At 43.0% G+C, this 13806-nt stretch overlaps 1 pseudogene; it reads left to right on the plus strand.

The window, feature by feature from the left end:
• Positions 1-10078: 10078 nt before the first annotated feature.
• LOC138400687 (SAFB-like transcription modulator) lies at positions 10079-12741 on the plus strand (annotated as a pseudogene).
• The last annotated feature ends 1065 nt before the right edge of the window (positions 12742-13806 follow it).

The following is a 13806-nucleotide window of genomic DNA, read 5'->3' on the forward strand; positions in this document are numbered from 1 at the left end:
GGGCAGGGACTGTGTCTTTGTTCTCTGTGTCCCCAGAGCCTAGCAGGGTGCCCTGTCTATGTTTGTTGAGCAAAGATAAAGAATATGCTATCTGCCGGGCACAGTGGCTCACGCCTGTAATCCTAGCATTCTGGGAGGCCGAGGCGGGAGGGTCACTCAAGGTCAGGAGTTCGAGACCAGCCTGAGCAAGAGCGAGACCCCGTCTCTACTAAAAAAAAAAAAAAAAAAAAAAAAAAAAAATAGAAAGAAATGATCTGGACAGCTAAAAATATATAGAAAAAATTAGCCAGGCATGGTGGCACATGCCTGTAGTCCCAGCTACTCGGGAGGCTGAGGCAGAAGGATTGCTTGAGTTCATGAGTTAGAGGTTGCTGTGAGCTAGGCTGACACCACAGCAGTCTAGTCTGGGCAACAGAGTAAGACTCTGTCTCAAAAAAAAAAAAATTATAAAAAAAAAAAGGATATGCTTTCAAGGAGCCAACAATGGACAGTGAATTTTAACGCTTGGTACAATACCTCCTAGACTGGACAAATCAGATTAAAATAATTTCCATTTTCAAGCATTTTAAAACACTGGGGTATTATTTACACAAGTAAAAGTACAATTTTTTTTTTTTTTTTTGCAAGGCAAGTGTGAAAGTTTACTGAGGAAGGACAAGATAGGCTGACAGAGCAAGAGCAAGACACATTCGCCTCAGATGAAGAACGGATACCCCCCCACCCTCGTCCTATCAAGAGGGGCCAGTACAAATCTTAAATGTATGGCTTAATGAACTTTAACAAATGAATACCTCTGTGAAGCCACCACCAAGAGCACAATGTGGCGTATTTCTGGCACCCCCAGAAGGTTCCTTTGTGTCCCCTCTCAGCACCAATCTTGACTTGTATCATCTTAGACTAATTTTGCCTGTTTTTGAACATTATATAAATGGAATCATAATGTGTTCTCTTTTGTGTCTGTTCTCTTTCACTTAATATTATGCCTGTGAGATTTATCCACACTACTGCATGTACCAGTAGTTTGTTCTTTTTCAGGGCTGGGTAGTGTTTTGTAATATGAACATACCAAAATTTATATGCCTGTTCTGATAATGGACCGTTGAGAGGCTCCCAGTTTAGGCTGTCATAAATACAGGTGCTACAAACATTTTTTAAAAATTATTTTAATTTTTCTCATTGACTTTTTTGGTGTGCAATTCTATGAATTTTAGCACCTGTATAGATTTATATAACCACCATAATAATAAAGATTCCATTAGACATGTCGTGGTACGTGCCTCTAGTCCCACCTACTCGGGAGGCTGAGGCAGGAGCATTGCTTGAGCCCAGGAGTTTGAGGTTCCAGAGAGCTATGATGACGCCACCGCATGTTAGCACTTTAGCAAAACTCTGTCTCCAAAAAAAAAGAAAAAAAAAAAAAACAGCTACAGTTCCATCACACCAAAAACTCCCTCTTGCTAACTGACCCTTTAGAGTCACACTATCCCTTCACCCTTAATCTCTGATAACCACTGTTACAGAAGCCCAGTTCCCTTGCCTCCAGGCAGACAGATTCACAATGTTGCAATTTATACCTCAGAGCTCCTTGGGAGAACAGACCCAGAGAGGACTTCACCCATCTTCCATTACTATAGTTTTCATCTTTTCAAGAATGTCATATAGACAGAATCATAGTATATAACCATCAGAGCCTGGCTTCTTTCACTAAGATAATTCCTTTCGTATTTGTCAATAGTACAGTCATGCACCACCATAATGATGTTCCAGTCAACAATGGATTGCATATATGATGGTGTTCCCATAGGATCATAATACTGTATTTTTGCTGTACCTTTTCTACGTTTAGCTATGTTTAGAAACACAAATACTTACCATTGAGGTACTGAATGCCTACAGTATGCAGTACAGTAACCTGCGGCACAGGTTTGTAGCCTAGGAGCAACAGGCTATACCATATAGCCTAGGTATGTAGTAGCTATACCACCTACATTTGTGTAAATACACTATATGATATTTGCACAATGATGAGACACAATTGCCTAATGATGCATTTCTCAGAACATATCCCCATCATTAAGCAATGCATGACTGTACAATCCTTTTTATTGCGGACATGATTATGTCTTTTGATCAACATAAGCACTCCTTTCTATTGGGTATAGTCACAGGGGTGGAATTGCTTGATCATAGGGTCTTTTTTTTTTTTTTTTTTTTTTTTTGAGACAGAGTCTCACTTTGTTGCCCGGGCTAGAGTGAGTGCCATGGCGTCAGCCTAGCTCACAGCAACCTCAAACTCCTGGACTCAAGTGATCCTACTGCCTCAGCCTCCCGAGTAGCTGGGACTACAGGCACGTGCCACCATGCCCGGCTAATTTTTTCTATATATATTTTAGTTGTCCATATAATTTCTTTCTATTTTTAGTAGAGACGGGGTCTCGCTCTTGTTCAGGCTGGTCTCGAACTCCTGACCTTGAGCGATCCACCCGCCTCGGCCTCCCAGAGTGCTAGGATTACAGGCGTGAGCCACCGCACCCGGCCTCATAGGGTCTTTATATGTTTTACTTTAGTAGGTACAGCCAAATAGTTTTCCAAAGCGGTTGAGCCAGCAATGTAAGAGAGTTCCGATTGCACTCCGTCTTCACCAACATTTAGGAAGCATTCTGGTCAGTGTGTGTGTAACATTTTAGCCTTTCTTGTAGGTGTGCATGGAAATTAGATTGTGAGGCTTGTCATAAATCATAAAAAGAATCAGTCATCTTCTGTAGCAGATGCTGTTAGTGCCCTGCCCAGACCCCCTGGCATCCCTTCTGCTGCCCCCAGCTGCTGCAGATACTGTGGCTAAGGCTCACTCCACAGCTTTATTCAGTGCTTGTCCTTGGGCAATCGGCGCTGCCATGCAGTTTTCATTCCCCTACCCCCGCCCCGTGCCCCCAAACACACACACACACACACACACACACACACACATGTTCACACACAAACTGGAGTGGTCTCAGCTAAAGGCTGACTGTTACGGGGTATAAAAGCCCCAGTGCCCTTGCCTCAAGGCAGACAGATTCACAATGTTGCAATTTGTACTTCAGAGCTCCCTGCAAGATCAGACTGAGACAGGACTTCACCTGAAACCACATCCATGTCTGACTTTTCCCCCGGCCCAGCCTTCTCCCCTCACTCCCTCACAACGCCTCCCTGTGCGCACTCCCCCAGCAAAGCGTTTGCACAAGCAGCCCAGTTTTCAGCTCTGTTGCTAGGGAAACTGACCCAGGACACCTATGCAGTATCCATTTCTCCATCCTCCTTCAGCAAAGGCTCTGCTTTCCGCCTCCAGACTGTCTAGTTAGAAAAACATCTGACTGCAGCTAACAGAGAATGTGATAAGCAATAGCTTTAACAAACAACTGTTTGTTTTTTCCTTAAGCAACTTTAGCCTCAACATAAGTGTCAGTTCAGGTGCAGGTTTCCAGGCAGAACCATGAGATAATTGAAATCGCCCTTGACCATCTTCTGGCCCTTACAGCCCCGGCCTCCCACATGGTCCCTCCTTCTAATTAATCCCCCCAACCTGGACCCAGGGATCTCTTTTCAAGCGATCCTCCTGCCTCAGCCTCCCAGTAGGTGGGACTACTGGCCTGTGCCAAGACACCTGACCGGGTGATCTCTGCACGCTCACTCCAGTCCTTTCCAAATAGTGCCCCCTGAGAGCTTTCAGGTTCCTGGAGTGCTTCAAAGACTCTGCACACATAAATTCATATTCTATGCCAAACAATAGACATTTTTAAATCCTGACTTTTTTATTACTAGGCTTTTCAAGACATCTCTCTAGTTACTTCTTCCTCATGGGAAGTACTCAGATAAACTCATTCATGCTCAGATGTTAATGACATTCTTTAATTTTTTGGTTCAATTTGTGTTTATGGGGGGCCTGACCCAGGCTCTGAATTAGGCATGGCGGTTACAAATATGAATACTATATTGGCCTCTCTTTTAAAGACCCTGTGTGTATATGTATCCTTGCATTTTCTACTCTTTATGGTAACTGTCAGTTTGCTTCCTTATTTTGCCCAATAGATAGTAAGCTTCTTGAAATCAAGAACTGTGTTTTATCTCTGTGCTTCTAACTAGCATAGTGCCTGGAACACACCATACATGTTTGTGAAGTACAGCATGACAGAAAGGGACAAGGGAGGATAGAGAGAGAAAGAGGGAGGAAGGGAGGAAGGTGGGGTAGAATAAGATGGTCACCAATTCTTTGCAGTTTCCCCCACTAAATGGAGGCTGTTTCTGCTCCCATTAAATATCAGCTGAACTTGTGACTTCTTCAACTGATAGAATGCAGCATACAGGACGATGGGCCAGCTCCAGACCTAAGCCTGCAAAAGACCTGGCAGCTTCTGCTTTTGCTCCCTGGGAAGCCAGCTCCATGTAAGGAGTCCAACTACCCTGGGACGACCATGCTGTGAGGAAGCCCAACATAACTTCATGGAGAGGCTACATGGAAGAGAACTGAAGAACCCCGCCAACAGCAGAGACTGAGGCCTAGATATATGACCCCAGACGAATTGTTCTAGCCAGACCTCAGCTATTCCAGCTGAGGCCCCAGACATCATGCAACAGAGATGAGCTATTCCCACTGTGTTATGATCATGTTACTAACCCACAAATCATGTTCAAATAAAATGTTTTAAGCCACTAAGTTTTGGGATAGTTTGTTAAACAGCAAAACAATAGCTGAAACAGGAGGTATTCACCAGCAAAAGGATGATTTACTGTTTCATCATTCCTGGTAGTTTTTATTCTATTTAAAATATACCCACAGGAACAGAGCAATTCTTAATACAAAGTAAAAGTTGTAATAGTGGAGACATTTGGGGGTAGAGAAAATATTTCCAACACATTTCTCATATCCCACCAAGGGTATGGCATGGCTTGGTTGGCTATGTTGGGTACCTTGATCAGGGATGGAGGAAGGCTGGGGAGTCTACTGCATGAAACTCAGTCATCTGCTGTGGTCAGGGAACTCAAGTATATGAATGAAGTGAGTCCATCATGGAAGGTGTAGGGAAGAGTGATAATGGATGGACTGGGAGCCACCAACACTCCAGCCATTTTTAATCATGAGGAAACATGGCCTATTATTTTCTTTTCCCAGAAGAAAAATAGCAGATTTTTATATGAAATGTCCAAATTTTATATCTGGATTGGTGGACTGCCAATTTGAGCTTCCTGGCCCAGTGACTGGAGAGCACTGGATGAGATGTCATACTCATCACACATGGCATGTGTGTCTCTTCAGGCATCCTGTGGCTTTTGAAAATGAAAGTTGGTCTATGTGCTTTCCAGAAAAGTCCAACCGGATCAGATTCAGGGCTTGAAGTTCTAAGTGTTGGTGGGAATGTGGAGCAACCGGAACTCTCACACACTGCTAATGAGGGTGCAAATTGCTACAATCATTTTGGAGAACTGTTTGGTAATAACTACTAAGGCTGAACATACACCTACACTATCACTGTGATCACTAGGACCCAGCAATACCATTCCAACATTTGGTGAAGGTATGTCTGCAAGAGAAATGCAAATATATGTTCCCCAAAGACATGTATTAGAATGTTCATAGAAATACTATTAGTAATAGTTAAATACTGGAAACAAATACTGTCCATCAATGGTGGAATGGTCCATTTATGGAATGTTACACAGCAATGCAAAAAAAAAAAGCCAAAATAGAAATTTGTTGCATGTTTTCTACATGCAACAGCACAGATAAAATGCACAAACAAAATGTTGAATGAAAGAATCAGATACAGAAGAATCCCGACAGTATGACACACAGTGTAGGAGACTTCTTGGTTGCTCCATGTCTCCACCAACACTTAAGTTCAAAAATAGGAAAAACTAATCTGTGGCTTAGGCATGGTGGTGGTTACCCTTGATGGAGGGATGGTTACTAGATGAAGGATAAGGGAACTTCTGGTGCAAGGATCATCCTCTGTTTCTTATGTGTGAAATGGTTATATGGGGGTGTTCCACTTTGTGAAAAGCCACTGAGCTATATATTTTTGATTTGCTCACTCTTCTATATACATGTTGTATTCCAACACAAATTTTTAAAAAGCAAAATTTGAAAAACATAGCACTTGCTCCTTTAACCTGGATTCTAAAGTGGGGACAACAGCAACCTGGAGCCAGCCTCTAGCTTGCTTGGCATGAATATGTAGTATAAGAGAGAACTAAGCCTTTGTTTTTTTTTTTTTGTTTGTTTGTTTTTTTTTTTTGAGACAGAGTCTCACTCTGTTGCCCGGGCTAGAGTGAGTGCCGTGGCGTCAGCCTAGCTCACAGCAACCTCAAACTCCTGGGCTTAAGCGATCCTACTGCCTCAGCCTCCCGAGTGGCTGGGACTACAGACATGTGCCACCATGCCCGTAAGCCTTTGTTTTTTTAAGTCACTAGAAAATAATGCAGTCCTCTGAGCCTGCTAGCTGTCCTTTCAAATCTATTTTCCATCTTCCTGGATATATGGCTTCCATTAAGTGGAAGTGGGTCATCATAAAGGTCTTCATACTCATTGACTTCATGTTGAGTAGGCTGAGGAAGAGGAGGAAGAGAGGTTGTCTTGCCATCTCAGGGGTGGCAGAGGCTGAAGAAAATCTGCTTATAAGTGGACCCAGGCAGTTCAACCCATGTTGTTCAAGGGCCAATTATTCTTGGGTCCCAGCCCAGACCAAATAAATATTATTTTTTAGGACAATGTTAAATTTACAGAAAGATTGTGGAGATAGTACAGAGAGTTCTCATATATCCTCTGCCCAATTTCCCCTATTATCAGTATCTTCCACTAGTATGTACATCCATCACAACTGATGAACCAATATGGATATGTTACTATTAGCTGAAGTCCACATCTTATTCAGATTTCCTCAGTCTTTCCTTAATGTCTCTCCTGGATCCCACATTACATTGAGTGGTTGCTTCTCCTTAGGCTCCTCTTGGCTGTTCCAGCTTCCCAGACTTGCCTTGTTTTTCATGACCTTAATAATTTTGAGGAGTACTGGCCAAGTATTTTGTAGTAATTTCCTCGATCGGAATTTGTCTGATGTTTTTCTCATTATTAGTCTGGGGTTATGGGTTTGGGGGCAGGAGACCACAGAGGCAAAGTACCATTTTCATCATCTTATCTAAGGTGCGTGCTATCAACATGACTCATTACTGCGGACGTTGACTTTGATCACCTGGCCAAGAAGGTGTTGTAGGCTTCTTTACTGTAAGGTTACTCTTTTGCTTCCCATTTCTATACTGTACTCTTTGGAAGGAAGGACCACACTCAAGGAGTGGGGAGTTGTGCTCCATCTCCTGGAGGGTGGTACAGTAGGGAGAATAATGTCCTCCTCGAAAAGGTCCACAGCCTAATCTTCAGAACCTATAAAGATGTTACATTACATGCAAAGATGATTTAAGGTTCCAGATAGAATTAAGTTTGCTTCTTAATTAATTTTAAAATAGGGAGATTATCCCGTAATACCCAGGTGGACCAAATGTATTCACAAGGGTCCTTAAAAGTAGAACAGGGAGGCAGATAGAGGAAATCCAAGTGATGGATACGAGAAGAATTCAACTTGCCATTGCTAGCTTTGAAGATGGAAGAGGGGCACAGGCCAAGGAAAGCGGGAAGTCTCTAGAAGCTGGAAAAGGCAAGAACACGGATTCTCCCTTAGAGCCCACAGAAAGGAATGCAGTCCTGCTGACACTTTGATTTCATCCCAGTGAGACCTGTCAGACGTCTGACCTCCAGAACTGTAAGATAATAAATTTTTATTGCTTTAAGCCATTACATATATGCGGTAATTTGTTACAGCAACAATAGAAAACTAACATAGGCTGAGTATCTACATAGTATTTTGGATTTCTTTTGCTTAGGAGAGTTGTCTTTTCTCACCTGTTTCTTCTGATCATTGGGAAAGTTTATGTTTTTGTTCTGGTGAATATATGCAATGTTACACAATATATTTAGGCTCAATTCTCTTTTTTTTTTTTTCTTTTTTTTTTTTTTTTTTTTTTTTTTTTGAGACAGAGTCTCACTCTGTTGCCCAGGCTAGCGTGAGTGCCGTGGCATCAGCCTAGCTCACAGCAACCTCAAACTCCTGAGCTCAAGCGATCCTCCTGTCTCAGCCTCCCGAGTAGCTGGGACTACAGGCATGCACCACCATGCCCGGCTAATTTTTTCTATATATATTTTTAGCTGTCCATATAATTTCTTTCTATTTTTAGTAGAGATGGGGTCTCGCTCTTGCTCAGGCTGGTCTCGAACTCCTGAGCTCAAACGATCCGCCCACCTCGGCCTCCCAGAGTGCTAGGATTACAGGCGTGAGCCACCGCTCCCGGCCTGGCTCAATTCTCTATTCCCTGAGATATTAGGTTAGATGTTAGTTTTTTACTATGAACAATGATAAAATTAGTATGCTTTTCTTCCTTCCTTTCCTCTACCACCTAATCAATGAAACTATCTTTCCTAGTTTTAATTTTATACTATAAAATATGCTGTATTAGATTCAACTTATGTGCCTTCCCAAATGCACCTTTACCTTTACTCAGAGCATGAGTAAAGAGCTGTGTTATTAGACCAGAAGTAAGGATGTGATTATATTAAGCCATCAATAGCTCACAGTTATCAGTTAGTGGGAAAGATACCCAATTATATTTAGGTGTTTTTAGTTTTGTTTTTTTTTTTTACAGAATACAAAGGTTTCTTTCAAAAAAGATTACATTTTTTTAAACCAGGATACACAGATGCACTTAATATAACAGTACTTTCTGTAAAAATAGGTTACATATTACTAATACTCAGAAATGCAAAGAACAATCTGATTTTCTAAAAATCGTACAGCAGACTTTTTAAGCTTAAACAGCCTTCAAAATGGAGGCTGAAATTGCTTTGTGACAAGAAGTGAGTCTAGAGCCTGACACCACAGAGCTAAGGCTGCAAATTAAACCACTGCCACACAGCTTCAAACTACTCTTTATATTCACAGAACATTAAACAAAATGGGTTCAGGCCAAGCATGGTGGCTCACGCCAGTAATCCTAGTGCTCTGGGAGGCCGAGGTGGGAGAATCTCTTGAGCTCAGGAGTTCGAGACCAGCCTGAGCAAGAGCGAGACCCCGTCTCTACTAAAAATAGAAAGAAATTATATGGACAGCTAAAAATATATATAGAAAAATTAGCTGGGCATGGTGGCGCATGCCTATAGTCCCAGCTACTTGAGAGGCTGAGGCAGGAGGATTGCTTGAACCCATGATTTTGAGGTTGCAGTGAGCCATGATGATGCCACTGCACTCCAGCCTGGGTGACAGAGTGACAATCTGTCTCAAAAATAAATAAATAAAATCAACAAAACTGTTCAATCCCAGTTTTTTCAAATGGGCGTCAGTGTTGCAAGAAAAAAAGTTGAATGATACACAATACTATTTAAACATCTCCAAAACTGAGAAAAGCAATCATACTAAATTAAAAAAAAACAAAAAACCCTGACAACTCTCAAGCAAGTCAGAGTTCCTCTTCATGAATAGTCAAGTAGTTTACCAGAGATTTCAATAAATTATCTTAAAACCATTTCAGAATCATCGTGGACACCCACCCTTAAATGGCTTAAATCCAGAGCCACTTCCTCTTGGCATGTAATTGCCACTGATTTATGTGAGTCTATGAACTGGGGATGCATTACTTGAATGCTGGCTAATCATGCCTACTCCTCCTGCCCAGCTGTCACCCACTGGCCTTAAAAGGCATCTTCTGTGGAAGACGATGCTTTTGTCAAAGACTATGAACTGGAGAATCAAGAGGCACATGAACAAGACGGAAATGATGAACTAAAGAACCCTGAAGAATTTGGTGAAAATGAAGAAGAAAAGGCACAGAAAGAAACTCCTTCTGCAGAAGAGAGCTCATAAATTAGTAGAAGCAGAAGCAATAGAAGATATAGAAAAAGAGGAAATGGGAAGTCAGAAAATTGAAGCTCAGGGAGGTGAAGATGATACTTTTCTAATAGTCCAAGATGGTGAAAAAGAAGAAATGAGAAAACTCTTCAAAAGAATCTAAAGACAGCAAGACATCATCTAAAGGTGACAAAGGAAGTATAAGTAGTACTAGTGGTAGCAGTGGAAATGCAACTAAAAATATCTCGGTCAGTGCACTTTCATCTAACACCACGCTGCTCATTTAAAGAACCTCTTTGGCAAATATGGAAAGGTTCTGAGTGCAAAAGTAGTTACAAATGCTTAAAGTCTTGGGGCAAAATGCTACGTCATTGTAACTATGTCTTAAAGCACAGGAGCGTCCAGATGTATTGCACATCTTCATTGCACTGAGCTATGTGGACAGCTGATTTCTATTGTTTTTGAGACAGAATCTCACTCTGTTGCCCAGGCTGGAGTGCTGTGGCCTCAGCCTAGCTCACAGCAACCTCTAACTCCTGGGCTCAAGCAATCCTTCTGCCTCAGCCTACTGAGTAGCTGGGACTACAGGCATGTGCCACCATGCCCGGCTAATTTTTTCTATATATTTATAGCTGTCCAAATCACTTCTTTCTATTTTTTTTTTTTTTTTTTTTTTTAGTAGAGATGGGGTCTCGCTCTTGCTCAGGCTGGTCCTGAACTCCTGACCTCAAGACACCCTCCCACCTCAGCCTCTCAGAGTGCTAGGATGACAGGCATGAGCCACTGTGCCCAGCAATATTTCGAAGAAAGAAATGAAGAAAGAAAATGATGAAAGAGTAATTCAAGTAGTTCTCTAGATAAAAAATAAGGAGTGATAGAAGTAGCAAGACTCACACCTCTGTCAAAAAAGAAGAGAAAAGTTCTTCTGAGAAATACGAAAAAAAAAAAAGCAAGGATACTTAGAAAATAGAAGATAAAGATGAGAATATGATAATGAGGCAAGGGGCCAAACTTCAGAATCGATTTTAAAAAGTGAAGAAAGGCCGGGCGCGGTGGCTCACGCCTGTAATCCTAGCACTCTGGGAGGCCGAGGCGGGTGGATTGCTCAAGGTCAGGAGTTCGAGACCAGCCTGAGCGAGACCCCGTCTCTACTAAAAATAGAAAGACATTATATGGACACCTAAAAATCTATATAGAAAAAATTAGCCGGGCATAGTGGCGCATGCCTGTAGTCCCAGCTACTCGGGAGGCTGAGGCAGTAGGATCGCTTGAGCCCAGGAGTTTGAGGTTGCTGTGAGCTAAGCTGACGCCACGGCACTCACTCTAGCCTGGGCAACAAAGTGAGACTCTGTCTCAACAAAAAAAAAAAAAAAAAAAAAAGATTGAAAAAAAAAAAAAAAAGTGAAGAAAATAAGAAAATAAGCTCAAAGAGTCCAGGACATATGGTAATATTAGACCAAACTAAAAGAGATCATTGTGGGCCATCACAAAGAGGAAGACAGGAGAAAATTTATGGAAGAAGCAAGGAAAAGGAGAGAGCTAGCTTAGACCAAAAAAAAAAAAAAAAAAAGGTGGACAAAGACTACAGAAGGAAAGAGATCTTGCCTTTTGAAAAGATGAATGAAGAAAGATTGAGAGAACATTTAGTTCGTTCTGAAACACAGCGAGGAGGAATGGAACCTCTTGAAGAGGAAGAAAGATTGCAGAAACAAAGTGTCAAGAGTGAGAACGCATTAGGATAATTGGTGAACAAGAAGAAAGAGAACACTTACAGAGAAATTAAAAAGCAAAAACTAGAGAGAAAATGGAATGCTAATGCTTGGAAAGGGAACACATTCGTATCGAACAGGAACGTCATAAGGAAGCTGAACAGTTTGCTCCAGAACGAGAGAACTCACAAGGCAACAACAGCAGCTTGGTTATGGACAGGAAAAAAGGAATTCTTTGGAACGCACACGTGATATAGATCGTAGGTGAGATGATCCTTACTGGAGCAAGAACAAAAAGTTGTCTCTAGAGATAGATGCACGATTCAGCCACAGATCTGTCTACTCTCACCAACAGAACAGATTTAGCGACTTTGATCACCGAGAGAGGGCTTCCTGAGAGTTCAGCAGTACGGTCTTCATCTTTTGAAAGGCGGGAATGCTTTGTTGGTCAAAGTGAAGGGAAACAGGTATGACACAAGCTTTGAAAGGTATCCCCCAAATTTCACTGACTCCAGAAGGAATGAGCCTCCACCACCCAGAAATGAACTTAGAGAATGAGATAGGCGGGGAATGAGATGAAAGAACTGTGATCATTCGTGATAGGTCTTATGTCACTCACCCTAGACATCCTCGGGAAAGAGGGCCCAATCCTTCTAGACCAACTACCTAGAAAAGTGAAGGAGGCATGGCCGCTGGCAAACGGGAAATAGGAGTTGAAAGGCCAGAGTGATCTGGGAGAGACTATCAGGACACTGTGTGAGAGGCACTGCCCCTGGGAGTCGCAGTAATGCGTCAGTCCGTGGAAGCAGAGAGGGAGACCGAGGAGTCATCACAGAGGAGCAAGGGGAGCGCAGCACCCTCCTGAAGAACGACATGTGGTTGAACACCATGGACGAGACACGAGTGGACCAAGGAAAGAGTGGCACCGTCCTCCTTCCCAAGGACCTAGCTATCATGAAGCAAGTCAAATGGTTGACACCCTGTGTCTGCAGCTCTTCTGCCAGGCCTACGACATTGGTCTACCTCTGCAGCTGCAGCGTGGAATCAGCCACAGCCAAAAACACTTAGCTTGGGCATGGAGGGCGTTCCCCCTAACAGCTGAGTAGGCAAAAAGAAACACATCCATCCCATGGGCTCAGGACTTAAAGGGAAATTTATAGTCCCGAGGCTGCCTGAGGACTTCTTCCAGGCCCAGAGGCTAAATCCCTACACAACTACTGTAGAAAATGATTATGTCTCTGTTCTTCTCTGAGGGAAGAAGAGAGAATCATGTGTCCTGACCGTCTAGTCTTCATGTCTCCTCCGGCCCCTTCAGTGGAGATCACTGATGTCAGAGGCAGGTTCCCAGAGTTCTTGCTGCTTCTACACCCATTGCCCTTCCACACCTCGCCTGTGCCTGACATGCCTCAAGAGGGCAGAACTCTCTGTGACGGTGACATTTGACCTAAGACCTGAAGGAGACAAAGGAGCAGTGGGAAGCCCATTAATAACTGAGAGCCTGAGGTGAGAGGAAACATGGGTTGTTGGAGGAAGTGAAGGAGGCCAGTGAGTCTGGATCAAGGGCAGCCAGAGGCAGGTAGGAAGGAGATGGGCTTGAAGAGGGAGGCAGGAGCCTGGCCATGCAGGGCCTGGTGGGCTCGGGAAGGAGTCTGGAGTCTTCTCTACTTATGGTCATTGAAGGGTTATGGAATACCATGCTCTAGTCTAGCTTTCAAGAAGCTCCCCTTTCTTACTATGGAGAGAATGGATTGGAAGGCACAGGCTGGGAACAAAGAGACAAGTTGGGAAACAAGTGATGCTGGGGGTTGGGATGAGGATGGTGGCAGTGGGGCTGTTGATAAGGCAGCCAGGAAGGTTAGAATTGGCAGGATGTGACGGGGTGATGAACTTGAGGTTTCTTGCTGGGGCTGCTGAATGAACACCAGCTATTGAAATGGAGAATCCTGGAGCAGGGACATGGGAAAGGAGAGATTTAGGGGGAACATCAAGACATTTTCAGATTTACTGGGATGTTTATGAGACATTTGGATGGAGATATCGAGTAAACAATTGGACCCAGAAGAATCTGGAACTCTAGGAAAGGTGTGGGTTGCATATGTGACTTTGAAGGTCATGGGATTTAACACTAAGGAATGGGCAAGATCTCCTTGGGAGAGAATGAAGTCAGGGAA

This window comes from Eulemur rufifrons, chromosome 20 (assembly GCF_041146395.1).
Source record: "Eulemur rufifrons isolate Redbay chromosome 20, OSU_ERuf_1, whole genome shotgun sequence".
Lineage (NCBI taxonomy): Eukaryota > Metazoa > Chordata > Mammalia > Primates > Lemuridae > Eulemur > Eulemur rufifrons.